Here is a 27009-nt window from a genome sequence, read left to right on the forward strand (position 1 = left end):
AAACAACTCGCTCTGCACAGTGCTCTTACAGCCTACCGGGAACATCTCTTCCAAAGGCCTGTGAAACGCAGTTTCTTCCCAGCCCTGATCTGGCTGAAGTAGAACTTCTGCTCTGCCGGGTCCTACATGGCGCTAGACCTGCAAGGCACAAAGTCTTGCCTTGTTTCCACAAGGGTAGACAAGTCCCTCAGGTCCAGATTCCAGCTCTTTCGGCAGCTAAGAAACAACTCGCTCTGCACATTGCTCTTACAGCCTACCGGGAACATCTCTTACAAAGGCCTGTGAAACGCAGTTTCTTTCCAGGCCTGTTCTGGCTGAAGTAGAACTTCTGCTCTGGGTGTGCCACATGGCCCTAGAGCTGAAAGGCACAACGTGCAGGCTTCTTTCCAAAGGGCGAGTTGGGCCCCAGAGCCTCTTGCATCCAGCTCTTTGGGAAGCTAAGAAACAACTCGCTCTGCAGACCTCTTACAGCCAACCGGGAACATCTCTTACAAAGGCCTGTGAAACGCAGTTTCTTTGCAGGCCTGATCTGGCTGAAGTGGGACTTCTGCTCTGGGTGTGCTACTTTGCCCTAGAGCTGAAAGGCACAACTTGAAGGCTTCTTTCCAAAGGGCGAGTTGGGCCCCACAGCATCTTGTTTCCAGCTCTTTGGGAAGCTAAGAAACAACTCGCTCTGCACAGTGCTCTTACAGCCTAGTGGGAACATCTCTTCCAAAGGCCTGTGAAACGCAGTTTCTTTGCAGGCCTGATCTGGCTGAAGTAGGTCTTCTGCTCTGGGTGTGCTACTTTGCCCTAGAGCTGAAAGGCACAACGTGCTGGCTTCTTTCCAAAGGGCGAGTTGGGCCCCACAGCATCTTGCTTCCAGCTCTTTGGGAAGCTAAGAAACAACTCGCTCTGCACAGTGCTCTTACAGCCTACCGGGAACATCTCTTCCAAAGGCCTGTGAAATGCAGTTTCTTTGCAGGCTTGATCTGGCTGAAGTAGGACTTCTGCTCTGGGTCTGCTACTTTGCCCTAGAGCTGAAAGGGACAACGTGCAGGGTTCTTTCCAAAGGGCGAGTTGGGCCCCTCAGCATCTTGCTTCCAGCTCTTTGCGAACCTACAAAACAACTCGCTCTGCACAGTGCTCTTACAGCCTACCGGGAACATCTCTTCCAAAGGCCTGTGAAACGCAGTTTCTTTGCAGGCCTGATCTGGCTGAAGTGGAACTTCTGCTCTGGATGTGCCACATTGACCTAGAGCTCAAAGGCACAACGTGCAGGCTTCTTAAAAAAGGGCGAGGTGGGACCCAGAGCATCTTGCTTCCAGCTCTTTGGGAAGCTAAGAAACAACTCGCTCTGCACAGCGCTCTTACAGCCTACCGGGAACATCTCTTACGAAGGCCTGTGAAACGCAGTTTCTTTGCAGTCCTGATGTATCTGAAGTAGAATTCTGCTCCGGGTGTGCTACATACCCCAAGAGCTGAAAGACACAACGTGCAGTCTCCTATCCAAAGGGCGAGTTGGTCCCCAAAGCATCTTGCTTCCAGCTCTTTGGAAGCTGAGAAACAACTCGCTCTGCACAGTGCTCTTACAGCCTACCGGGAACATCTCTTACAAAGGCCTGTGAAACGCAGTTTCTTTGCAGGCCTGATCTGGCTGAAGTAGAACTTCTGCTCTGGGTGTGCTACATTGCCCTAGAGCTGAAAGGCACAACGTGCAGTCTCAGTTCCAAAGGGAGATTTGGGGCCCAGAGAATCTTGCTTCCACCTCTTTGTGAAGCGAAGAAACAACTCGCTCTGCACAGTGCTCTTACAGCCTACCGTGAACATCTCTTCCAAAGGCCTGTTAAACGCAGTTTCTTTGCAGGCCTGATCTGGCTGAAGTAGAACTTCTGCTCTGGTTGGGCCACATGGCCCTAGAGCTGAAAGGCACAACGTGCAGGCTTCTTTCCAAAGGGCGAGTTGGGACCCAGAGCATCTTGCTTCCAGCTCTTTGGGAAGCTAAGAAACAACTCGCTCTGCACAGTGCTCTTACAGCCTTCGGGAACATCTCTTCCAAAAGCCTGTGAAACGCAGTTTCTTCCCAGCCCTGATCTGGCTGAAGTAGAACTTCTGCTCTGCCGGGTCCTACATGGCGCTAGACCTGCAAGGCACAAAGTCTTGCCTTGTTTCCACAAGGGTAGACAAGTCCCTCAGGTCCAGATTCCAGCTCTTTCGGCAGCTAAGAAACAACTCGCTCTGCACAGTGCTCTTACAGCCTACCGGGAACATCTCTTACAAAGGCCTGTGAAACGCAGTTTCTTTCCAGGCCTGTTCTGGCTGAAGTAGAACTTCTGCTCTGGGTGTGCCACATGGCCCTAGAGCTGAAAGGCACAACGTGCAGGCTTCTTTCCAAAGGGCGAGTTGGGCCCCAAAGCCTCTTGCATCCAGCTCTTTGGGAAGCTAAGAAACAACTCGCTCTGCAGACCTCTTACAGCCAACCGGGAACATCTCTTACAAAGGCCTGTGAAACGCAGTTTCTTTGCAGGCCTGATCTGGCTGAAGTGGGACTTCTGCTCTGGGTGTGCTACTTTGCCCTAGAGCTGAAAGGCACAACGTGCTGGCTTCTTTCCAAAGGGCGAGTTGGGCCCCACTGCATCTTGCTTCCAGCTCTTTGGGAAGCTAAGAAACAACTCGCTCTGCACAGTGCTCTTACAGCCTACCGGGAAGATCTCTTCCAAAGGCCTGTGAAACGCAGTTTCTTCCCAGCCCTGATCTGGCTGAAGTAGAACTTCTGGTCTGCCGGGTCCTACATGGCGCTAGAGCTGCAAGGCACAAAGTCTTGCCTTGTTTCCACAAGGGTAGACAAGTCCCTCAGGTCCAGATTCCAGCTCTTTCGGCAGCTAAGAAATAACACGCTCTGCACAGTGCTCTTACAGCCTACCGGGAACATCTCTTACAAAGGCCTGTGAAACGCAGTTTCTTTGCAGGCCTGATCTGGCTGAAGTAGAACTTCTGCTCTGGGTGTGCTACGTTGCCCTGGACCTGAAAGGCACAATCCGCAGGCTTCTTTCCAAAGGACGATTTGGGCCCCATAGCATCTTCCTTCCAGCTCTTTGGGAAGCTAAGAAGCAACTGGCTCTGCAGACCTCTCTTACAGCCAACTGGGAGCATCTCTTGCAAAGGCCTGAGAAATGCAGTTTCTTTGCAGGCCTTATCTCGCTGAGGTAGAACTGCTGCTATGCCATATCCTACTTCGGCCTAGAGTTGCAAGGCTCAAAGTCCTGCCTTGACTCCTCAAGGGCAGACAGGACCCACAGCGTGGGGATTCCACCTCTTTGGGCAGCTAAGAAACAACTTGCTCTGCACTGGTGTTTTACAGCCTACAGGGAACGAGTCTTACAAAGGCCTGTGAAACGCAGTTTCTTCCCAGCCCTGATGTGGCTGAAGTAGAACTTCTGCTCTGCCGGGTCCTACATGGCGCTAGAGCTGCAAGGCACAAAGTCCTGCCTTGTTTCCACAAGGGTAGACAAGTCCCTCAGGTCCAGCTTCCAGCTCTTTCGGCAGCTAAGAAACAACTCGCTCTGCACAGTGCTCTTACAGCCTACCGTGAACATCTCTTCCAAAGGCCTGTTAAACGCAGTTTCTTTGCAGGCCTGATCTGGCTGAAGTAGAACTTCTGCTCTGGTTGGGCCACATGGCCCTAGAGCTGAAAGGCAAAACGTGCAGGCTTCTTTCCAAAGGGCGAGTTGGGACCCAGAGCATCTTGCTTCCAGCTCTTTGGGAAGCTAAGAAACAACTCGCTCTGCACAGTGCTTTTACAGCCTACCGGGAACATGACTTACAAAGGCCTGTGAAACGCAGTTTCTTTGCAGGCCTGATCTTGCTGAAGTAGAACTTCTGCTCTGGGTGTGCCACATTGCCCTAGAGCTGAAAGGCACAACGTGCAGGCTTCTTTCCAAAGGGCGAGTTGGGCCTCAGAGCATCTTGCTTCCAGCTCTTTGGGAAGCGAAGAAACAACTCGCTCTGCACAGTGCTCTTACAGCCTACCGGGAACAGCTCTTCCAAAGGCCTGTGAAACGCAGTTTCTTCCCAGCCCTGATCAGGCTGAAGTAGAAGTTCTGCTCTGCCGGGTCCTACATGGCGCTAGAGCTGCAAGGCACAAAGTCCTGCCTTGTTTCCACAAGGGTAGACAAGTCCCTCAGGTCCAGCTTCCAGCTCTTTCGGCAGCTAAGAAACAACTCGCTCTGCACAGTGCTCTTACAGCCTACTGGGAGCATCTCTTCCAAAGGCCTGTGAAGCGCAGTTTCTTTGCAGGCCTGATCTGGCTGAAGTAGAACTTCTGCTCTGGGTGTGCTACTTTGCCCTAGAGCTGAAAGGCACAACGTGCAGGCTTCTTTCCAAACGGCGAGTTGGGCATCAAAGCATCTTTCTTCCAGCTCTTTGGGAAGCTAAGAAACAACTCGCTCTGCACAGTGCTTTTACAGCCTACCGGGAACATGACTTACAAAGGCCTGTGAAACGCAGTTTCTTTGCAGGCCTGATCTGGCTGAAGTAGAACTTCTGCTCTGGGTGTGCCACATTGCCCTAGAGCTGAAAGGCACAACGTGCAGGCTTCTTTCCAAAGGGCGAGTTGGGCCTCAGAGCATCTTGCTTCCAGCTCTTTGGGAAGCTAAGAAACAACTCGCTCTGCACAGTGCTCTTACAGCCTACCGGGTGCATCTCTTCCAAAGTCCTGTGAAACGCAGTTTCTTTGCAGGCCTGATCTGGATGAAGTAGGACTTCTGCTCTGGGTGTGCTACTTTGCCCTAGAGCTGAAAGGCACAACGTGCTGGCTTCTTTCCAAAGGGCGAGTTGGGCCCCACAGCATCTTGCTTCCAGCTCTTTGGGAAGCTAAGAAACAACTCGCTCTGCACAGTGCTCTTACAGCCTACCGGGTGCATGTCTTCCAAAGGCCTGTGAAACGCAGTTTCTTTGCAGGCCTGATCTGGCTGAAGTAGGACTTCTGCTCTGGGTGTGCTACTTTGCCCTAGAGCTGAAAGGCACAACGTGCAGGCTGCTTTCCAAAGGGCGACTTGGGCCCCACAGCATCTTGTTTCCAGCTCTTTGGGAAGCTAAGAAACAACTCGCTCTGCACAGTGCTCTTACAGCCTACCGGGAACATCTCTTCCAAAGGCCTGTGAAACGCAGTTTCTTTGCAGGCCTGATCTGGCTGAAGTAGGACTTCTGCTCTGGGTGTGCTACTTTGCCCTAGAGCTGAAAGGCACAACGTGCTGGCTTCTTTCCAAAGGGAGAGTTGGGCCTCAGAGCATCTTGCTTCCAGCTCTTTGGGAAGCTAAGAAACAACTCGCTCTGCACAGTGCTCTTACAGCCTACCGGGAACATCTCTTCCAAAGGCCTGTGAAACGCAGTTTCTTCCCAGCCCTGATCTGGCTGAAGTAGAACTTCTGCTCTGCCGGGTCCTACATGGCGCTGGAGCTGCAAGGCACAAAGTCCTGCCTTGTTTCCACAAGGGTAGACAAGTCCCTCAGGTCCAGCTTCCAGCTCTTTCGGCAGCTAAGAAACAACTCGCTCTGCACAGTGCTCTTACAGCCTACCGGGAACATCTCTTCCAAAGGCCTGTGAAACGCAGTTTCTTTGCAGGCCTGATCTGGCTGAAGTAGGACTTCTGCTCTGGGTGTGCTACTTTGCCCTAGAGCTGAAAGGCACAACGTGCTGGCTTCTTTCCAAAGGGCGAGTTGGGCCCCACAGCATCTTGCTTCCAGCTCTTTGGGAAGCTAAGAAACAACTCACTCTGCACAGTGCTCTTCCAACCAAGTGAGAACATCTCTTAAAAAGGAATGTGAAACGCAGTTTCTTTGCAGGCCTGATCTGGGTGAAGTAAGTCTTCTGGTCTGGGTGTGCTACTTTGCCCTAGAGCTGAAAGGCACAACGTGCAGGCTTCTTTCCAAAGGGCGAGTTGGTCCCCAAAGCCTCTTGCATCCAGCTCTTTGGGAAGCTAAGAAACAACTCGCTCTGCAGACCTCTTACAGCCAACCGGGAACATCTCTTACAAAGGCCTGTGAAACGCAGTTTCTTTGCAGGCCTGATCTGGCTGAAGTAGGACTTCTGCTCTGGGTGTGCTACTTTGCCCTAGAGCTGAAAGGCACAACGTGCAGGCTTCTTTCCAAAGGGCGAGTTGGACCCCACAGAATCTTGTTTCCAGCTCTTTGGGAAGCTAAGAAACAACTCGCTCTGCACAGTGCTCTTACAGCCTACCGGGAACATCTCTTCCAAAGGCCTGTGAAACGCAGTTTCTTTGCAGGCCTGATCTGGCTGAAGTAGGAGTTCTGCTCTGGGTGTGCTACTTTGCCCTAGAGCTGAAAGGCACAACGTGCTGGCTTCTATCCAAAGGGCGAGTTGGGCCCCACAGCATCTTGCTTCCAGCTCTTTGGGAAGCTAAGAAACAACTCGCTCTGCACAGTGCTCTTACAGCCTACCGGGAACATCTCTTCCAAAGGCCTGTGAAATGCAGTTTCTTTGCAGGCTTGATCTGGCTGAAGTAGGACGTCTGCTCTGGGTCTGCTACTTTGCCCTAGAGCTGAAAGGGACAACGTGCAGGGTTCTTTCCAAAGGGCGAGTTGGGCCCCTCAGCATCTTGCTTCCAGCTCTTTGCGAACCTACAAAACAACTCGCTCTGCACAGTGCTCTTACAGCCTAGTGGGAACATCTCTTCCAAAGGCCTGTGAAACGCAGTTTCTTTGCAGGCCTGATCTGGCTGAAGTAAGTCTTCTTGTCTGGGTGTGCTACTTTGCCCTAGAGCTGAAAGGCACAACGTGCAGGCTTCTTTCCAAAGGGCGAGTTGGGCCCCACAGCATCTTCCTTCCAGCTCTTTGGGAACCTAAGAAACAACTCGCTCTGCACAGTGCTCTTACAGCCTAGTGGTTACATCTCTTCCAAAGGCCCGTGAAACGCAGTTTCTTTGCAGGCCTGATCTGGCTGAAGCAGGTCTTCTGCTCTGGGTGTGCTACTTTGCCCTAGAGCTGAAAGGCACAACGTGCAGGCTTCTGTCCAAAGGGCGAGTTGGGCCTCAGAGCATCTTGCTTCCAGCTCTTTGGGAAGCGAAGAAACAACTCGCTCTGCACAGTGCTCTTACAGCCTACCGGGAAGATCTCTTCCAAAGGCCTGTGAAACGCAGTTTCTTCCCAGCCCTGATCTGGCTGAAGTAGAACTTCTGGTCTGCCGGGTCCTACATGGCGCTAGAGCTGCAAGGCACAAAGTCTTGCCTTGTTTCCACAAGGGTAGACAAGTCCCTCAGGTCCAGATTCCAGCTCTTTCGGCAGCTAAGAAATAACACGCTCTGCACAGTGCTCTTACAGCCTACCGGGAACATCTCTTCCAAAGGCCTGTGAAACGCAGTTTCTTTGCAGGCTTGATCTGGCTGAAGTAGGACTTCTGCTCTGGGTCTGCTACTTTGCCCTAGAGCTGAAAGGGACAACGTGCAGGGTTCTTTCCAAAGGGCGAGTTGGGCCCCACAGCATCTTGCTTCCAGCTCTTTGCGAACCTACAAAACAACTCGCTCTGCACAGTGCTCTTACAGCCTACCGGGAACATGACTTACAAAGGCCTGTGAAACGCAGTTTCTTCCCAGCCCTGATCTGGCTGAAGTAGAACTTCTGCTCTGCCGGGTCCTACATGGCGCTAGACCTGCAAGGCACAAAGTCTTGCCTTGTTTCCACAAGGGTAGACAAGTCCCTCAGGTCCAGATTCCAGCTCTTTCGGCAGCTAAGAAACAACTCGCTCTGCACAGTGCTCTTACAGCCTATCGGGAACATCTCTTACAAAGGCCTGTGAAACGCAGTTTCTTTCCAGGCCTGTTCTGGCTGAAGTAGAACTTCTGCTCTGGGTGTGCCACATGGCCCTAGAGCTGAAAGGCACAACGTGCAGGCTTCTTTCCAAAGGGCGAGTTGGGCCCCAAAGCCTCTTGCATCCAGCTCTTTGGGAAGCTAAGAAACAACTCGCTCTGCAGACCTCTTACAGCCAACCGGGAACATCTCTTACAAAGGCCTGTGAAACGCAGTTTCTTTGCAGGCCTGATCTGGCTGAAGTGGGACTTCTGCTCTGGGTGTGCTACTTTGCCCTAGAGCTGAAAGGCACAACGTGCTGGCTTCTTTCCAAAGGGCGAGTTGGGCCCCACTGCATCTTGCTTCCAGCTCTTTGGGAAGCTAAGAAACAACTCGCTCTGCACAGTGCTCTTACAGCCTACCGGGAAGATCTCTTCCAAAGGCCTGTGAAACGCAGTTTCTTCCCAGCCCTGATCTGGCTGAAGTAGAACTTCTGGTCTGCCGGGTCCTACATGGCGCTAGAGCTGCAAGGCACAAAGTCTTGCCTTGTTTCCACAAGGGTAGACAAGTCCCTCAGGTCCAGATTCCAGCTCTTTCGGCAGCTAAGAAATAACACGCTCTGCACAGTGCTCTTACAGCCTACCGGGAACATCTCTTACAAAGGCCTGTGAAACGCAGTTTCTTTGCAGGCCTGATCTGGCTGAAGTAGAACTTCTGCTCTGGGTGTGCTACGTTGCCCTGGACCTGAAAGGCACAATCCGCAGGCTTCTTTCCAAAGGACGATTTGGGCCCCATAGCATCTTCCTTCCAGCTCTTTGGGAAGCTAAGAAGCAACTGGCTCTGCAGACCTCTCTTACAGCCAACTGGGAGCATCTCTTGCAAAGGCCTGAGAAATGCAGTTTCTTTGCAGGCCTTATCTCGCTGAGGTAGAACTGCTGCTATGCCATATCCTACTTCGGCCTAGAGTTGCAAGGCTCAAAGTCCTGCCTTGACTCCTCAAGGGCAGACAGGACCCACAGCGTGGGGATTCCACCTCTTTGGGCAGCTAAGAAACAACTTGCTCTGCACTGGTGTTTTACAGCCTACAGGGAACGAGTCTTACAAAGGCCTGTGAAACGCAGTTTCTTCCCAGCCCTGATGTGGCTGAAGTAGAACTTCTGCTCTGCCGGGTCCTACATGGCGCTAGAGCTGCAAGGCACAAAGTCCTGCCTTGTTTCCACAAGGGTAGACAAGTCCCTCAGGTCCAGCTTCCAGCTCTTTCGGCAGCTAAGAAACAACTCGCTCTGCACAGCGCTCTTACAGCCTACCGTGAACATCTCTTCCAAAGGCCTGTTAAACACAGTTTCTTTGCAGGCCTGATCTGGCTGAAGTAGAACTTCTGCTCTGGTTGGGCCACATGGCCCTAGAGCTGAAAGGCAAAACGTGCAGGCTTCTTTCCAAAGGGCGAGTTGGGACCCAGAGCATCTTGCTTCCAGCTCTTTGGGAAGCTAAGAAACAACTCGCTCTGCACAGTGCTTTTACAGCCTACCGGGAACATGACTTACAAAGGCCTGTGAAACGCAGTTTCTTTGCAGGCCTGATCTTGCTGAAGTAGAACTTCTGCTCTGGGTGTGCCACATTGCCCTAGAGCTGAAAGGCACAACGTGCAGGCTTCTTTCCAAAGGGCGAGTTGGGCCTCAGAGCATCTTGCTTCCAGCTCTTTGGGAAGCGAAGAAACAACTCGCTCTGCACAGTGCTCTTACAGCCTACCGGGAACATCTCTTCCAAAGGCCTGTGAAACGCAGTTTCTTCCCAGCCCTGATCAGGCTGAAGTAGAAGTTCTGCTCTGCCGGGTCCTACATGGCGCTAGAGCTGCAAGGCACAAAGTCCTGCCTTGTTTCCACAAGGGTAGACAAGTCCCTCAGGTCCAGCTTCCAGCTCTTTCGGCAGCTAAGAAACAACTCGCTCTGCACAGTGCTCTTACAGCCTACCGGGAGCATCTCTTCCAAAGGCCTGTGAAGCGCAGTTTCTTTGCAGGCCTGATCTGGCTGAAGTAGAACTTCTGCTCTGGGTGTGCTACTTTGCCCTAGAGCTGAAAGGCACAACGTGCAGGCTTCTTTCCAAACGGCGAGTTGGGCATCAAAGCATCTTTCTTCCAGCTCTTTGGGAAGCTAAGAAACAACTCGCTCTGCACAGTGCTTTTACAGCCTACCGGGAACATGACTTACAAAGGCCTGTGAAACGCAGTTTCTTTGCAGGCCTGATCTGGCTGAAGTAGAACTTCTGCTCTGGGTGTGCCACATTGCCCTAGAGCTGAAAGGCACAACGTGCAGGCTTCTTTCCAAAGGGCGAGTTGGGCCTCAGAGCATCTTGCTTCCAGCTCTTTGGGAAGCTAAGAAACAACTCGCTCTGCACAGTGCTCTTACAGCCTACCGGGTGCATCTCTTCCAAAGTCCTGTGAAACGCAGTTTCTTTGCAGGCCTGATCTGGATGAAGTAGGACTTCTGCTCTGGGTGTGCTACTTTGCCCTAGAGCTGAAAGGCACAACGTGCTTGCTTCTTTCCAAAGGGCGAGTTGGGCCCCACAGCATCTTGCTTCCAGCTCTTTGGGAAGCTAAGAAACAACTCGCTCTGCACAGTGCTCTTACAGCCTACCGGGTGCATGTCTTCCAAAGGCCTGTGAAACGCAGTTTCTTTGCAGGCCTGATCTGGCTGAAGTAGGACTTCTGCTCTGGGTGTGCTACTTTGCCCTAGAGCTGAAAGGCACAACGTGCAGGCTGCTTTCCAAAGCGCGACTTGGGCCCCACAGCATCTTGTTTCCAGCTCTTTGGGAAGCTAAGAAACAACTCGCTCTGCACAGTGCTCTTACAGCCTACCGGGAACATCTCTTCCAAAGGCCTGTGAAACGCAGTTTCTTTGCAGGCCTGATCTGGCTGAAGTAGGACTTCTGCTCTGGGTGTGCTACTTTGCCCTAGAGCTGAAAGGCACAACGTGCTGGCTTCTTTCCAAAGGGAGAGTTGGGCCTCAGAGCATCTTGCTTCCAGCTCTTTGGGAATCGAAGAAACAACTCGCTCTGCCCAGTGCTCTTACAGCCTACCGGGAACATCTCTTCCAAAGGCCTGTGAAACGCAGTTTCTTCCCATCCCTGATCTGGCTGAAGTAGAACTTCTGCTCTGCCGGGTCCTACATGGCGCTGGAGCTGCAAGGCACAAAGTCCTGCCTTGTTTCCACAAGGGTAGACAAGTCCCTCAGGTCCAGCTTCCAGCTCTTTCGGCAGCTAAGAAACAACTCGCTCTGCACAGTGCTCTTACAGCCTACCGGGAACATCTCTTCCACAGGCCTGTGAAACGCAGTTTCTTTGCAGGCCTGATCTGGCTGAAGTAGGACTTCTGCTCTGGGTGTGCTACTTTGCCCTAGAGCTGAAAGGCACAACGTGCTGGCTTCTTTCCAAAGGGCGAGTTGGGCCCCACAGCATCTTGCTTCCAGCTCTTTGGGAAGCTAAGAAACAACTCACTCTGCACAGTGCTCTTCCAACCAAGTGAGAACATCTCTTAAAAAGGAATGTGAAACGCAGTTTCTTTGCAGGCCTGATCTGGGTGAAGTAAGTCTTCTGGTCTGGGTGTGCTACTTTGCCCTAGAGCTGAAAGGCACAACGTGCAGGCTTCTTTCCAAAGGGCGAGTTGGTCCCCAAAGCCTCTTGCATCCAGCTCTTTGGGAAGCTAAGAAACAACTCGCTCTGCAGACCTCTTACAGCCAACCGGGAACATCTCTTACAAAGGCCTGTGAAACGCAGTTTCTTTGCAGGCCTGATCTGGCTGAAGTAGGACTTCTGCTCTGGGTGTGCTACTTTGCCCTAGAGCTGAAAGGCACAACGTGCAGGCTTCTTTCCAAAGGGCGAGTTGGACCCCACAGAATCTTGTTTCCAGCTCTTTGGGAAGCTAAGAAACAACTCGCTCTGCACAGTGCTCTTACAGCCTACCGGGAACATCTCTTCCAAAGGCCTGTGAAACGCAGTTTCTTTGCAGGCCTGATCTGGCTGAAGTAGGACTTCTGCTCTGGGTGTGCTACTTTGCCCTAGAGCTGAAAGGCACAACGTGCTGGCTTCTTTCCAAAGGGCGAGTTGGGCCCCACAGCATCTTGCTTCCAGCTCTTTGGGAAGCTAAGAAACAACTCGCTCTGCACAGTGCTCTTACAGCCTACCGGGAACATCTCTTCCAAAGGCCTGTGAAATGCATTTTCTTTGCAGGCTTGATCTGGCTGAAGTAGGACGTCTGCTCTGGGTCTGCTACTTTGCCCTAGAGCTGAAAGGGACAACGTGCAGGGTTCTTTCCAAAGGGCGAGTTGGGCCCCTCAGCATCTTGCTTCCAGCTCTTTGCGAACCTACAAAACAACTCGCTCTGCACAGTGCTCTTACAGCCTAGTGGGAACATCTCTTCCAAAGGCCTGTGAAACGCAGTTTCTTTGCAGGCCTGATCTGGCTGAAGTAAGTCTTCTTGTCTGGGTGTGCTACTTTGCCCTAGAGCTGAAAGGCACAACGTGCAGGCTTCTTTCCAAAGGGCGAGTTGGGCCCCACAGCATCTTCCTTCCAGCTCTTTGGGAACCTAAGAAACAACTCGCTCTGCACAGTGCTCTTACAGCCTAGTGGTTACATCTCTTCCAAAGGCCCGTGAAACGCAGTTTCTTTGCAGGCCTGATCTGGCTGAAGCAGGTCTTCTGCTCTGGGTGTGCTACTTTGCCCTAGAGCTGAAAGGCACAACGTGCAGGCTTCTTTCCAAAGGGCGAGTTGGGCCTCAGAGCATCTTGCTTCCAGCTCTTTGGGAAGCGAAGAAACAACTCGCTCTGCACAGTGCTCTTACAGCCTACCGGGAAGATCTCTTCCAAAGGCCTGTGAAACGCAGTTTCTTCCCAGCCCTGATCTGGCTGAAGTAGAACTTCTGGTCTGCCGGGTCCTACATGGCGCTAGAGCTGCAAGGCACAAAGTCTTGCCTTGTTTCCACAAGGGTAGACAAGTCCCTCAGGTCCAGATTCCAGCTCTTTCGGCAGCTAAGAAATAACACGCTCTGCACAGTGCTCTTACAGCCTACCGGGAACATCTCTTCCAAAGGCCTGTGAAACGCAGTTTCTTTGCAGGCTTGATCTGGCTGAAGTAGGACTTCTGCTCTGGGTCTGCTACTTTGCCCTAGAGCTGAAAGGGACAACGTGCAGGGTTCTTTCCAAAGGGCGAGTTGGGCCCCACAGCATCTTGCTTCCAGCTCTTTGCGAACCTACAAAACAACTCGCTCTGCACAGTGCTCTTACAGCCTACCGGGAACATGACTTACAAAGGCCTGTGAAACGCAGTTTCTTTGCAGGCCTGATCTGGCTGAAGTAGAACTTCTGCTCTGGGTGTGCCACATGGCCCTAGAGCTGAAAGGCACAACGTGCAGGCTTCTTTCCAAAGGGAGAGTTGGGCCCCACAGCATCTTGCTTCCAGCTCTTTGGGAAGCTAAGAAACAACTCACTCCACACAGTGCTCTTACAGCCTACCGGGAACATCTCTTCCAAAGGCCTGTGAAACGCAGTTTCTTTGCAGGCCTGATCTGGCTGAAGTGGAACTTCTGCTCTGGATGTGCCACATTGACCTAGAGCTCAAAGGCACAACGTGCAGGCTTCTTAAAAAATGGCGAGGTGGGACCCAGAGCATCTTGCTTCCAGCTCTTTGGGAAGCTAAGAAACAACTCGCTCTGCACAGCGCTCTTACAGCCTACCGGGAACATCTCTTACGAAGGCCTGTGAAACGCAGTTTCTTTGCAGTCCTGATGTATCTGAAGTAGAATTCTGCTCCGGGTGTGTTACATACCCCAAGAGCTGAAAGACACAACGTGCAGTCTCCTATCCAAAGGGCGAGTTGGTCCCCAAAGCATCTTGCTTCCAGCTCTTTGGAAGCTGAGAAACAACTCGCTCTGCACAGTGCTCTTACAGCCTACCGGGAACATCTCTTACAAAGGCCTGTGAAACGCAGTTTCTTTGCAGGCCTGATCTGGCTGAAGTAGAACTTCTGCTCTGGGTGTGCTACATTGCCCTAGAGCTGAAAGGCACAACGTGCAGTCTCAGTTCCAAAGGGAGATTTGGGGCCCAGAGAATCTTGCTTCCACCTCTTTGTGAAGCGAAGAAACAACTCGCTCTGCACAGTGCTCTTACAGCCTACCGTGAACATCTCTTCCAAAGGCCTGTTAAACGCAGTTTCTTTGCAGGCCTGATCTGGCTGAAGTAGAACTTCTGCTCTGGTTGGGCCACATGGCCCTAGAGCTGAAAGGCACAACGTGCAGGCTTCTTTCCAAAGGGCGAGTTGGGACCCAGAGCATCTTGCTTCCAGCTCTTTGGGAAGCTAAGAAACAACTCGCTCTGCACAGTGCTCTTACAGCCTTCGGGAACATCTCTTCCAAAGGCCTGTGAAACGCAGTTTCTTCCCAGCCCTGATCTGGCTGAAGTAGAACTTCTGCTCTGCCGGGTCCTACATGGCGCTAGACCTGCAAGGCACAAAGTCTTGCCTTGTTTCCACAAGGGTAGACAAGTCCCTCAGGTCCAGATTCCAGCTCTTTCAGCAGCTAAGAAACAACTCGCTCTGCACAGTGCTCTTACAGCCTACCGGGAACATCTCTTACAAAGGCCTGTGAAACGCAGTTTCTTTCCAGGCCTGTTCTGGCTGAAGTAGAACTTCTGCTCTGGGTGTGCCACATGGCCCTAGAGCTGAAAGGCACAACGTGCAGGCTTCTTTCCAAAGGGCGAGTTGGGCCCCAAAGCCTCTTGCATCCAGCTCTTTGGGAAGCTAAGAAACAACTCGCTCTGCAGACCTCTTACAGCCAACCGGGAACATCTCTTACAAAGGCCTGTGAAACGCAGTTTCTTTGCAGGCCTGATCTGGCTGAAGTGGGACTTCTGCTCTGGGTGTGCTACTTTGCCCTAGAGCTGAAAGGCACAACGTGCAGGCTTCTTTCCAAAGGGCGAGTTGGGCCCCACAGCATCTTGTTTCCAGCTCTTTGGGAAGCTAAGAAACAACTCGCTCTGCACAGTGCTCTTACAGCCTACCGGGAACATCTCTTCCAAAGGCCTGTGAAACGCAGTTTCTTTGCAGGCCTGATCTGGCTGAAGTAGGTCTTCTGCTCTGGGTGTGCTACTTTGCCCTAGAGCTGAAAGGCACAACGTGCTGGCTTCTTTCCAAAGGGCGAGTTGGGCCCCACAGCATCTTGCTTCCAGCTCTTTGGGAAGCTAAGAAACAACTCGCTCTGCACAGTGCTCCTACAGCCTACCGGGAACATCTCTTCCAAAGGCCTGTGAAATGCAGTTTCTTTGCAGGCTTGATCTGGCTGAAGTAGGACTTCTGCTCTGGGTCTGCTACTTTGCCCTAGAGCTGAAAGGGACAACGTGCAGGGTTCTTTCCAAAGGGCGAGTTGGGCCCCTCAGCATCTTGCTTCCAGCTCTTTGCGAACCTACAAAACAACTCGCTCTGCACAGTGCTCTTACAGCCTAGTGGGAACATCTCTTCCAAAGGCCTGTGAAACGCAGTTTCTTTGCAGGCCTGATCTGGCTGAAGTAAGTCTTCTTGTCTGGGTGTGCTACTTTGCCCTAGAGCTGAAAGGCACAACGTGCAGGCTTCTTTCCAAAGGGCGAGTTGGGCCCCACAGCATCTTCCTTCCAGCTCTTTGGGAACCTAAGAAACAACTCGCTCTGCACAGTGCTCTTACAGCCTAGTGGTTACATCTCTTCCAAAGGCCCGTGAAACGCAGTTTCTTTGCAGGCCTGATCTGGCTGAAGCAGGTCTTCTGCTCTGGGTGTGCTACTTTGTCCTAGAGCTGAAAGGCACAACGTGCAGGCTTCTTTCCAAAGGGCGAGTTGGGCCTCAGAGCATCTTGCTTCCAGCTCTTTGGGAAGCGAAGAAACAACTCGCTCTGCACAGTGCTCTTACAGCCTACCGGGAAGATCTCTTCCAAAGGCCTGTGAAACGCAGTTTCTTCCCAGCCCTGATCTGGCTGAAGTAGAACTTCTGGTCTGCCGGGTCCTACATGGCGCTAGAGCTGCAAGGCACAAAGTCTTGCCTTGTTTCCACAAGGGTAGACAAGTCCCTCAGGTCCAGATTCCAGCTCTTTCGGCAGCTAAGAAATAACACGCTCTGCACAGTGCTCTTACAGCCTACCGGGAACATCTCTTCCAAAGGGCTGTGAAACGCAGTTTCTTTGCAGGCCTGATCTGGCTGAAGTAGAACTTCTGCTCTGGGTGTGCTACGTTGCCCTGGAGCTGAAAGGCACAATCCGCAGGCTTCTTTCCAAAGGACGATTTGGGCCCCATAGCATCTTCCTTCCAGCTCTTTGGGAAGCTAAGAAGCAACTGGCTCTGCAGACCTCTCTTACAGCCAACTGGGAGCATCTCTTGCAAAGGCCTGAGAAATGCAGTTTCTTTGCAGGCCTTATCTCGCTGAGGTAGAACTGCTGCTATGCCATATCCTACTTCGGCCTAGAGTTGCAAGGCTCAAAGTCCTGCCTTGACTCCTCAAGGGCAGACAGGCCCCACAGCGTGGGGATTCCACCTCTTTGGGCAGCTAAGAAACAACTTGCTCTGCACTGGTGTTTTACAGCCTACAGGGAACGAGTCTTACAAAGGCCTGTGAAACGCAGTTTCTTCCCAGCCCTGATGTGGCTGAAGTAGAACTTCTGCTCTGCCGGGTCCTACATGGCGCTAGAGCTGCAAGGCACAAAGTCCTGCCTTGTTTCCACAAGGGTAGACAAGTCCCTCAGGTCCAGCTTCCAGCTCTTTCGGCAGCTAAGAAACAACTCGCTCTGCACAGTGCTCTTACAGCCTACCGGGAGCATCTCTTCCAAAGGCCTGTGAAACGCAGTTTCTTTCCAGGCCTGTTCTGGCTGAAGTAGAACTTCTGCTCTGGGTGTGCCACATGGCCCTAGAGCTGAAAGGCACAACGTGCAGGCTTCTTTCCAAAGGGCGAGTTGGGCCCCAGAGCCTCTTGCATCCAGCTCTTTGGGAAGCTAAGAAACAACTCGCTCTGCAGACCTCTTACAGCCAACCGGGAACATCTCTTACAAAGGCCTGTGAAACGCAGTTTCTTTGCAGGCCTGATCTGGCTGAAGTGGGACTTCTGCTCTGGGTGTGCTACTTTGCCCTAGAGCTGAAAGGCACAACGTGAAGGCTTCTTTCCAAAGGGCGAGTTGGGCCCCACAGCATCTTGTTTCCAGCTCTTTGGGAAGCTAAGAAACAACTCGCTCTGCACAGTGCTCTTACAGCCTAGTGGGAACATCTCTTCCAAAGGCCTGTGAAACGCAGTTTCTTTGCAGGCCTGATCTGGCTGAAGTAGGTCTTCTGCTCTGGGTGTGCTACTTTGCCCTAGAGCTGAAAGGCACAACGTGCTGGCTTCTTTCCAAAGGGCGAGTTGGGCCCCACAGCATCTTGCTTCCAGCTCTTTGGGAAGCTAAGAAACAACTCGCTCTGCACAGTGCTCTTACAGCCTACCGGGAACATCTCTTCCAAAGGCCTGTGAAATGCAGTTTCTTGGCAGGCTTGATCTGGCTGAAGTAGGACTTCTGCTCTGGGTCTGCTACTTTGCCCTAGAGCTGAAAGGGACAACGTGCAGGGTTGTTTCCAAAGGGCGAGTTGGGCCCCTCAGCATCTTGCTTCCAGCTCTTTGCGAACCTACAAAACAACTCGCTCTGCACAGTGCTCTTACAGCCTACCGGGAACATGACTTACAAAGGCCTGTGAAACGCAGTTTCTTTGCAGGCCTGATCTGGCTGAAGTAGGTCTTCTGCTCTGGGTGTGCTACTTTGCCCTAGAGCTGAAAGGCACAACGTGCTGGCTTCTTTCCAAAGGGCGAGTTGGGCCCCACAGCATCTTGCTTCCAGCTCTTTGGGAAGCTAAGAAACAACTCGCTCTGCACAGTGCTCTTACAGCCTACCGGGAACATCTCTTCCAAAGGCCTGTGAAATGCAGTTTCTTTGCAGGCTTGATCTGGCTGAAGTAGGACTTCTGCTCTGGGTCTGCTACTTTGCCCTAGAGCTGAAAGGGACAACGTGCAGGGTTCTTTCCAAAGGGCGAGTTGGGCCCCTCAGCATCTTGCTTCCAGCTCTTTGCGAACCTACAAAACAACTCGCTCTGCACAGTGCTCTTACAGCCTACCGGGAACATGACTTACAAAGGCCTGTGAAACGCAGTTTCTTTGCAGGCCTGATCTGGCTGAAGTAGAACTTCTGCTCTGGGTGTGCCACATGGCCCTAGAGCTGAAAGGCACAACGTGCAGGCTTCTTTCCAAAGGGAGAGTTGGGCCCCACAGCATCTTGCTTCCAGCTCTTTGGGAAGCTAAGAAACAACTCACTCCACACAGTGCTCTTACAGCCTACCGGGAGCATCTCTTCCAAAGGCCTGTGAAGCGCAGTTTCTTTGCAGGCCTGATCTGGCTGAAGTAGAACTTCTGCTCTGGGTGTGCTACTTTGCCCTAGAGCTGAAAGGCACAACGTGCAGGCTTCTTTCCAAACGGCGAGTTGGGCATCAAAGCATCTTTCTTCCAGCTCTTTGGGAAGCTAAGAAACAACTCGCTCTGCACAGTGCTTTTACAGCCTACCGGGAACATGACTTACAAAGGCCTGTGAAACGCAGTTTCTTTGCAGGCCTGATCTGGCTGAAGTAGAACTTCTGCTCTGGGTGTGCCACATTGCCCTAGAGCTGAAAGGCACAACGTGCAGGCTTCTTTCCAAAGGGCGAGTTGGGCCTCAGAGCATCTTGCTTCCAGCTCTTTGGGAAGCTAAGAAACAACTCGCTCTGCACAGTGCTCTTACAGCCTACCGGGTGCATCTCTTCCAAAGTCCTGTGAAACGCAGTTTCTTTGCAGGCCTGATCTGGATGAAGTAGGACTTCTGCTCTGGGTGTGCTACTTTGCCCTAGAGCTGAAAGGCACAACGTGCTGGCTTCTTTCCAAAGGGCGAGTTGGGCCCCACAGCATCTTGCTTCCAGCTCTTTGGGAAGCTAAGAAACAACTCGCTCTGCACAGTGCTCTTACAGCCTACCGGGTGCATGTCTTCCAAAGGCCTGTGAAACGCAGTTTCTTTGCAGGCCTGATCTGGCTGAAGTAGGACTTCTGCTCTGGGTGTGCTACTTTGCCCTAGAGCTGAAAGGCACAACGTGCAGGCTGCTTTCCAAAGGGCGACTTGGGCCCCACAGCATCTTGTTTCCAGCTCTTTGGGAAGCTAAGAAACAACTCGCTCTGCACAGTGCTCTTACAGCCTACCGGGAACATCTCTTCCAAAGGCCTGTGAAACGCAGTTTCTTTGCAGGCCTGATCTGGCTGAAGTAGGACTTCTGCTCTGGGTGTGCTACTTTGCCCTAGAGCTGAAAGGCACAACGTGCTGGCTTCTTTCCAAAGGGAGAGTTGGGCCTCAGAGCATCTTGCTTCCAGCTCTTTGGGAAGCGAAGAAACAACTCGCTCTGCCCAGTGCTCTTACAGCCTACCGGGAACATCTCTTCCAAAGGCCTGTGAAACGCAGTTTCTTCCCATCCCTGATCTGGCTGAAGTAGAACTTCTGCTCTGCCGGGTCCTACATGGCGCTGGAGCTGCAAGGCACAAAGTCCTGCCTTGTTTCCACAAGGGTAGACAAGTCCCTCAGGTCCAGCTTCCAGCTCTTTCGGCAGCTAAGAAACAACTCGCTCTGCACAGTGCTCTTACAGCCTACCGGGAACATCTCTTCCACAGGCCTGTGAAACGCAGTTTCTTTGCAGGCCTGATCTGGCTGAAGTAGGACTTCTGCTCTGGGTGTGCTACTTTGCCCTAGAGCTGAAAGGCACAACGTGCTGGCTTCTTTCCAAAGGGCGAGTTGGGCCCCACAGCATCTTGCTTCCAGCTCTTTGGGAAGCTAAGAAACAACTCACTCTGCACAGTGCTCTTCCAACCAAGTGAGAACATCTCTTAAAAAGGAATGTGAAACGCAGTTTCTTTGCAGGCCTGATCTGGGTGAAGTAAGTCTTCTGGTCTGGGTGTGCTACTTTGCCCTAGAGCTGAAAGGCACAACGTGCAGGCTTCTTTCCAAAGGGCGAGTTGGTCCCCAAAGCCTCTTGCATCCAGCTCTTTGGGAAGCTAAGAAACAACTCGCTCTGCAGACCTCTTACAGCCAACCGGGAACATCTCTTACAAAGGCCTGTGAAACGCAGTTTCTTTGCAGGCCTGATCTGGCTGAAGTAGGACTTCTGCTCTGGGTGTGCTACTTTGCCCTAGAGCTGAAAGGCACAACGTGCAGGCTTCTTTCCAAAGGGCGAGTTGGACCCCACAGAATCTTGTTTCCAGCTCTTTGGGAAGCTAAGAAACAACTCGCTCTGCACAGTGCTCTTACAGCCTACCGGGAACATCTCTTCCAAAGGCCTGTGAAACGCAGTTTCTTTGCAGGCCTGATCTGGCTGAAGTAGGACTTCTGCTCTGGGTGTGCTACTTTGCCCTAGAGCTGAAAGGCACAACGTGCTGGCTTCTTTCCAAAGGGCGAGTTGGGCCCCACAGCATCTTGCTTCCAGCTCTTTGGGAAGCTAAGAAACAACTCGCTCTGCACAGTGCTCTTACAGCCTACCGGGAACATCTCTTCCAAAGGCCTGTGAAATGCAGTTTCTTTGCAGGCTTGATCTGGCTGAAGTAGGACGTCTGCTCTGGGTCTGCTACTTTGCCCTAGAGCTGAAAGGGACAACGTGCAGGGTTCTTTCCAAAGGGCGAGTTGGGCCCCTCAGCATCTTGCTTCCAGCTCTTTGCGAACCTACAAAACAACTCGCTCTGCACAGTGCTCTTACAGCCTAGTGGGAACATCTCTTCCAAAGGCCTGTGAAACGCAGTTTCTTTGCAGGCCTGATCTGGCTGAAGTAAGTCTTCTTGTCTGGGTGTGCTACTTTGCCCTAGAGCTGAAAGGCACAACGTGCAGGCTTCTTTCCAAAGGGCGAGTTGGGCCCCACAGCATCTTCCTTCCAGCTCTTTGGGAACCTAAGAAACAACTCGCTCTGCACAGTGCTCTTACAGCCTAGTGGTTACATCTCTTCCAAAGGCCCGTGAAACGCAGTTTCTTTGCAGGCCTGATCTGGCTGAAGCAGGTCTTCTGCTCTGGGTGTGCTACTTTGCCCTAGAGCTGAAAGGCACAACGTGCAGGCTTCTTTCCAAAGGGCGAGTTGGGCCTCAGAGCATCTTGCTTCCAGCTCTTTGGGAAGCGAAGAAACAACTCGCTCTGCACAGTGCTCTTACAGCCTACCGGGAAGATCTCTTCCAAAGGCCTGTGAAACGCAGTTTCTTCCCAGCCCTGATCTGGCTGAAGTAGAACTTCTGGTCTGCCGGGTCCTACATGGCGCTAGAGCTGCAAGGCACAAAGTCTTGCCTTGTTTCCACAAGGGTAGACAAGTCCCTCAGGTCCAGATTCCAGCTCTTTCGGCAGCTAAGAAATAACACGCTCTGCACAGTGCTCTTACAGCCTACCGGGAACATCTCTTCCAAAGGCCTGTGAAACGCAGTTTCTTTGCAGGCTTGATCTGGCTGAAGTAGGACTTCTGCTCTGGGTCTGCTACTTTGCCCTAGAGCTGAAAGGGACAACGTGCAGGGTTCTTTCCAAAGGGCGAGTTGGGCCCCACAGCATCTTGCTTCCAGCTCTTTGCGAACCTACAAAACAACTCGCTCTGCACAGTGCTCTTACAGCCTACCGGGAACATGACTTACAAAGGCCTGTGAAACGCAGTTTCTTTGCAGGCCTGATCTGGCTGAAGTAGAACTTCTGCTCTGGGTGTGCCACATGGCCCTAGAGCTGAAAGGCACAACGTGCAGGCTTCTTTCCAAAGGGAGAGTTGGGCCCCACAGCATCTTGCTTCCAGCTCTTTGGGAAGCTAAGAAACAACTCACTCCACACAGTGCTCTTACAGCCTACCGGGAACATCTCTTCCAAAGGCCTGTGAAACGCAGTTTCTTTGCAGGCCTGATCTGGCTGAAGTGGAACTTCTGCTCTGGATGTGCCACATTGACCTAGAGCTCAAAGGCACAACGTGCAGGCTTCTTAAAAAATGGCGAGGTGGGACCCAGAGCATCTTGCTTCCAGCTCTTTGGGAAGCTAAGAAACAACTCGCTCTGCACAGCGCTCTTACAGCCTACCGGGAACATCTCTTACGAAGGCCTGTGAAACGCAGTTTCTTTGCAGTCCTGATGTATCTGAAGTAGAATTCTGCTCCGGGTGTGTTACATACCCCAAGAGCTGAAAGACACAACGTGCAGTCTCCTATCCAAAGGGCGAGTTGGTCCCCAAAGCATCTTGCTTCCAGCTCTTTGGAAGCTGAGAAACAACTCGCTCTGCACAGTGCTCTTACAGCCTACCGGGAACATCTCTTACAAAGGCCTGTGAAACGCAGTTTCTTTGCAGGCCTGATCTGGCTGAAGTAGAACTTCTGCTCTGGGTGTGCTACATTGCCCTAGAGCTGAAAGGCACAACGTGCAGTCTCAGTTCCAAAGGGAGATTTGGGGCCCAGAGAATCTTGCTTCCACCTCTTTGTGAAGCGAAGAAACAACTCGCTCTGCACAGTGCTCTTACAGCCTACCGTGAACATCTCTTCCAAAGGCCTGTTAAACGCAGTTTCTTTGCAGGCCTGATCTGGCTGAAGTAGAACTTCTGCTCTGGTTGGGCCACATGGCCCTAGAGCTGAAAGGCACAACGTGCAGGCTTCTTTCCAAAGGGCGAGTTGGGACCCAGAGCATCTTGCTTCCAGCTCTTTGGGAAGCTAAGAAACAACTCGCTCTGCACAGTGCTCTTACAGCCTTCGGGAACATCTCTTCCAAAGGCCTGTGAAACGCAGTTTCTTCCCAGCCCTGATCTGGCTGAAGTAGAACTTCTGCTCTGCCGGGTCCTACATGGCGCTAGACCTGCAAGGCACAAAGTCTTGCCTTGTTTCCACAAGGGTAGACAAGTCCCTCAGGTCCAGATTCCAGCTCTTTCGGCAGCTAAGAAACAACTCGCTCTGCACAGTGCTCTTACAGCCTACCGGGAACATCTCTTACAAAGGCCTGTGAAACGCAGTTTCTTTCCAGGCCTGTTCTGGCTGAAGTAGAACTTCTGCTCTGGGTGTGCCACATGGCCCTAGAGCTGAAAGGCACAACGTGCAGGCTTCTTTCCAAAGGGCGAGTTGGGCCCCAAAGCCTCTTGCATCCAGCTCTTTGGGAAGCTAAGAAACAACTCGCTCTGCAGACCTCTTACAGCCAACCGGGAACATCTCTTACAAAGGCCTGTGAAACGCAGTTTCTTTGCAGGCCTGATCTGGCTGAAGTGGGACTTCTGCTCTGGGTGTGCTACTTTGCCCTAGAGCTGAAAGGCACAACGTGCTGGCTTCTTTCCAAAGGGCGAGTTGGGCCCCACTGCATCTTGCTTCCAGCTCTTTGGGAAGCTAAGAAACAACTCGCTCTGCACAGTGCTCTTACAGCCTACCGGGAAGATCTCTTCCAAAGGCCTGTGAAACGCAGTTTCTTCCCAGCCCTGATCTGGCTGAAGTAGAACTTCTGGTCTGCCGGGTCCTACATGGCGCTAGAGCTGCAAGGCACAAAGTCTTGCCTTGTTTCCACAAGGGTAGACAAGTCCCTCAGGTCCAGATTCCAGCTCTTTCGGCAGCTAAGAAATAACACGCTCTGCACAGTGCTCTTACAGCCTACCGGGAACATCTCTTCCAAAGGGCTGTGAAACGCAGTTTCTTTGCAGGCCTGATCTGGCTGAAGTAGAACTTCTGCTCTGGGTGTGCTACGTTGCCCTGGACCTGAAAGGCACAATCCGCAGGCTTCTTTCCAAAGGACGATTTGGGCCCCATAGCATCTTCCTTCCAGCTCTTTGGGAAGCTAAGAAGCAACTGGCTCTGCAGACCTCTCTTACAGCCAACTGGGAGCATCTCTTGCAAAGGCCTGAGAAATGCAGTTTCTTTGCAGGCCTTATCTCGCTGAGGTAGAACTGCTGCTATGCCATATCCTACTTCGGCCTAGAGTTGCAAGGCTCAAAGTCCTGCCTTGACTCCTCAAGGGCAGACAGGACCCACAGCGTGGGGATTCCACCTCTTTGGGCAGCTAAGAAACAACTTGCTCTGCACTGGTGTTTTACAGCCTACAGGGAACGAGTCTTACAAAGGCCTGTGAAACGCAGTTTCTTCCCAGCCCTGATGTGGCTGAAGTAGAACTTCTGCTCTGCCGGGTCCTACATGGCGCTAGAGCTGCAAGGCACAAAGTCCTGCCTTGTTTCCACAAGGGTAGACAAGTCCCTCAGGTCCAGCTTCCAGCTCTTTCGGCAGCTAAGAAACAACTCGCTCTGCACAGTGCTCTTACAGCCTACCGTGAACATCTCTTCCAAAGGCCTGTTAAACGCAGTTTCTTTGCAGGCCTGATCTGGCTGAAGTAGAACTTCTGCTCTGGTTGGGCCACATGGCCCTAGAGCTGAAAGGCAAAACGTGCAGGCTTCTTTCCAAAGGGCGAGTTGGGACCCAGAGCATCTTGCTTCCAGCTCTTTGGGAAGCTAAGAAACAACTCGCTCTGCACAGTGCTTTTACAGCCTACCGGGAACATGACTTACAAAGGCCTGTGAAACGCAGTTTCTTTGCAGGCCTGATCTTGCTGAAGTAGAACTTCTGCTCTGGGTGTGCCACATTGCCCTAGAGCTGAAAGGCACAACGTGCAGGCTTCTTTCCAAAGGGCGAGTTGGGCCTCAGAGCATCTTGCATCCAGCTCTTTGGGAAGCTAAGAAACAACTCGCTCTGCAGACCTCTTACAGCCAACCGGGAACATCTCTTACAAAGGCCTGTGAAACGCAGTTTCTTTGCAGGCCTGATCTGGCTGAAGTGGGACTTCTGCTCTGGGTGTGCTACTTTGCCCTAGAGCTGAAAGGCACAACGTGCAGGCTTCTTTCCAAAGGGCGAGTTGGGCCCCACAGCATCTTGTTTCCAGCTCTTTGGGAAGCTAAGAAACAACTCGCTCTGCACAGTGCTCTTACAGCCTACCGGGAACATCTCTTCCAAAGGCCTGTGAAACGCAGTTTCTTTGCAGGCCTGATCTGGCTGAAGTAGGTCTTCTGCTCTGGGTGTGCTACTTTGCCCTAGAGCTGAAAGGCACAACGTGCTGGCTTCTTTCCAAAGGGCGAGTTGGGCCCCACAGCATCTTGCTTCCAGCTCTTTGGGAAGCTAAGAAACAACTCGCTCTGCACAGTGCTCCTACAGCCTACCGGGAACATCTCTTCCAAAGGCCTGTGAAATGCAGTTTCTTTGCAGGCTTGATCTGGCTGAAGTAGGACTTCTGCTCTGGGTCTGCTACTTTGCCCTAGAGCTGAAAGGGACAACGTGCAGGGTTCTTTCCAAAGGGCGAGTTGGGCCCCTCAGCATCTTGCTTCCAGCTCTTTGCGAACCTACAAAACAACTCGCTCTGCACAGTGCTCTTACAGCCTAGTGGGAACATCTCTTCCAAAGGCCTGTGAAACGCAGTTTCTTTGCAGGCCTGATCTGGCTGAAGTAAGTCTTCTTGTCTGGGTGTGCTACTTTGCCCTAGAGCTGAAAGGCACAACGTGCAGGCTTCTTTCCAAAGGGCGAGTTGGGCCCCACAGCATCTTCCTTCCAGCTCTTTGGGAACCTAAGAAACAACTCGCTCTGCACAGTGCTCTTACAGCCTAGTGGTTACATCTCTTCCAAAGGCCCGTGAAACGCAGTTTCTTTGCAGGCCTGATCTGGCTGAAGCAGGTCTTCTGCTCTGGGTGTGCTACTTTGTCCTAGAGCTGAAAGGCACAACGTGCAGGCTTCTTTCCAAAGGGCGAGTTGGGCCTCAGAGCATCTTGCTTCCAGCTCTTTGGGAAGCGAAGAAACAACTCGCTCTGCACAGTGCTCTTACAGCCTACCGGGAAGATCTCTTCCAAAGGCCTGTGAAACGCAGTTTCTTCCCAGCCCTGATCTGGCTGAAGTAGAACTTCTGGTCTGCCGGGTCCTACATGGCGCTAGAGCTGCAAGGCACAAAGTCTTGCCTTGTTTCCACAAGGGTAGACAAGTCCCTCAGGTCCAGATTCCAGCTCTTTCGGCAGCTAAGAAATAACACGCTCTGCACAGTGCTCTTACAGCCTACCGGGAACATCTCTTCCAAAGGGCTGTGAAACGCAGTTTCTTTGCAGGCCTGATCTGGCTGAAGTAGAACTTCTGCTCTGGGTGTGCTACGTTGCCCTGGAGCTGAAAGGCACAATCCGCAGGCTTCTTTCCAAAGGACGATTTGGGCCCCATAGCATCTTCCTTCCAGCTCTTTGGGAAGCTAAGAAGCAACTGGCTCTGCAGACCTCTCTTACAGCCAACTGGGAGCATCTCTTGCAAAGGCCTGAGAAATGCAGTTTCTTTGCAGGCCTTATCTCGCTGAGGTAGAACTGCTGCTATGCCATATCCTACTTCGGCCTAGAGTTGCAAGGCTCAAAGTCCTGCCTTGACTCCTCAAGGGCAGACAGGCCCCACAGCGTGGGGATTCCACCTCTTTGGGCAGCTAAGAAACAACTTGCTCTGCACTGGTGTTTTACAGCCTACAGGGAACGAGTCTTACAAAGGCCTGTGAAACGCAGTTTCTTCCCAGCCCTGATGTGGCTGAAGTAGAACTTCTGCTCTGCCGGGTCCTACATGGCGCTAGAGCTGCAAGGCACAAAGTCCTGCCTTGTTTCCACAAGGGTAGACAAGTCCCTCAGGTCCAGCTTCCAGCTCTTTCGGCAGCTAAGAAACAACTCGCTCTGCACAGTGCTCTTACAGCCTACCGGGAGCATCTCTTCCAAAGGCCTGTGAAACGCAGTTTCTTTCCAGGCCTGTTCTGGCTGAAGTAGAACTTCTGCTCTGGGTGTGCCACATGGCCCTAGAGCTGAAAGGCACAACGTGCAGGCTTCTTTCCAAAGGGCGAGTTGGGCCCCAGAGCCTCTTGCATCCAGCTCTTTGGGAAGCTAAGAAACAACTCGCTCTGCAGACCTCTTACAGCCAACCGGGAACATCTCTTACAAAGGCCTGTGAAACGCAGTTTCTTTGCAGGCCTGATCTGGCTGAAGTGGGACTTCTGCTCTGGGTGTGCTACTTTGCCCTAGAGCTGAAAGGCACAACGTGAAGGCTTCTTTCCAAAGGGCGAGTTGGGCCCCACAGCATCTTGTTTCCAGCTCTTTGGGAAGCTAAGAAACAACTCGCTCTGCACAGTGCTCTTACAGCCTAGTGGGAACATCTCTTCCAAAGGCCTGTGAAACGCAGTT

Source organism: Equus caballus, chromosome 24, assembly GCF_041296265.1.
Source record: "Equus caballus isolate H_3958 breed thoroughbred chromosome 24, TB-T2T, whole genome shotgun sequence".
Classification (NCBI taxonomy): domain Eukaryota; kingdom Metazoa; phylum Chordata; class Mammalia; order Perissodactyla; family Equidae; genus Equus; species Equus caballus.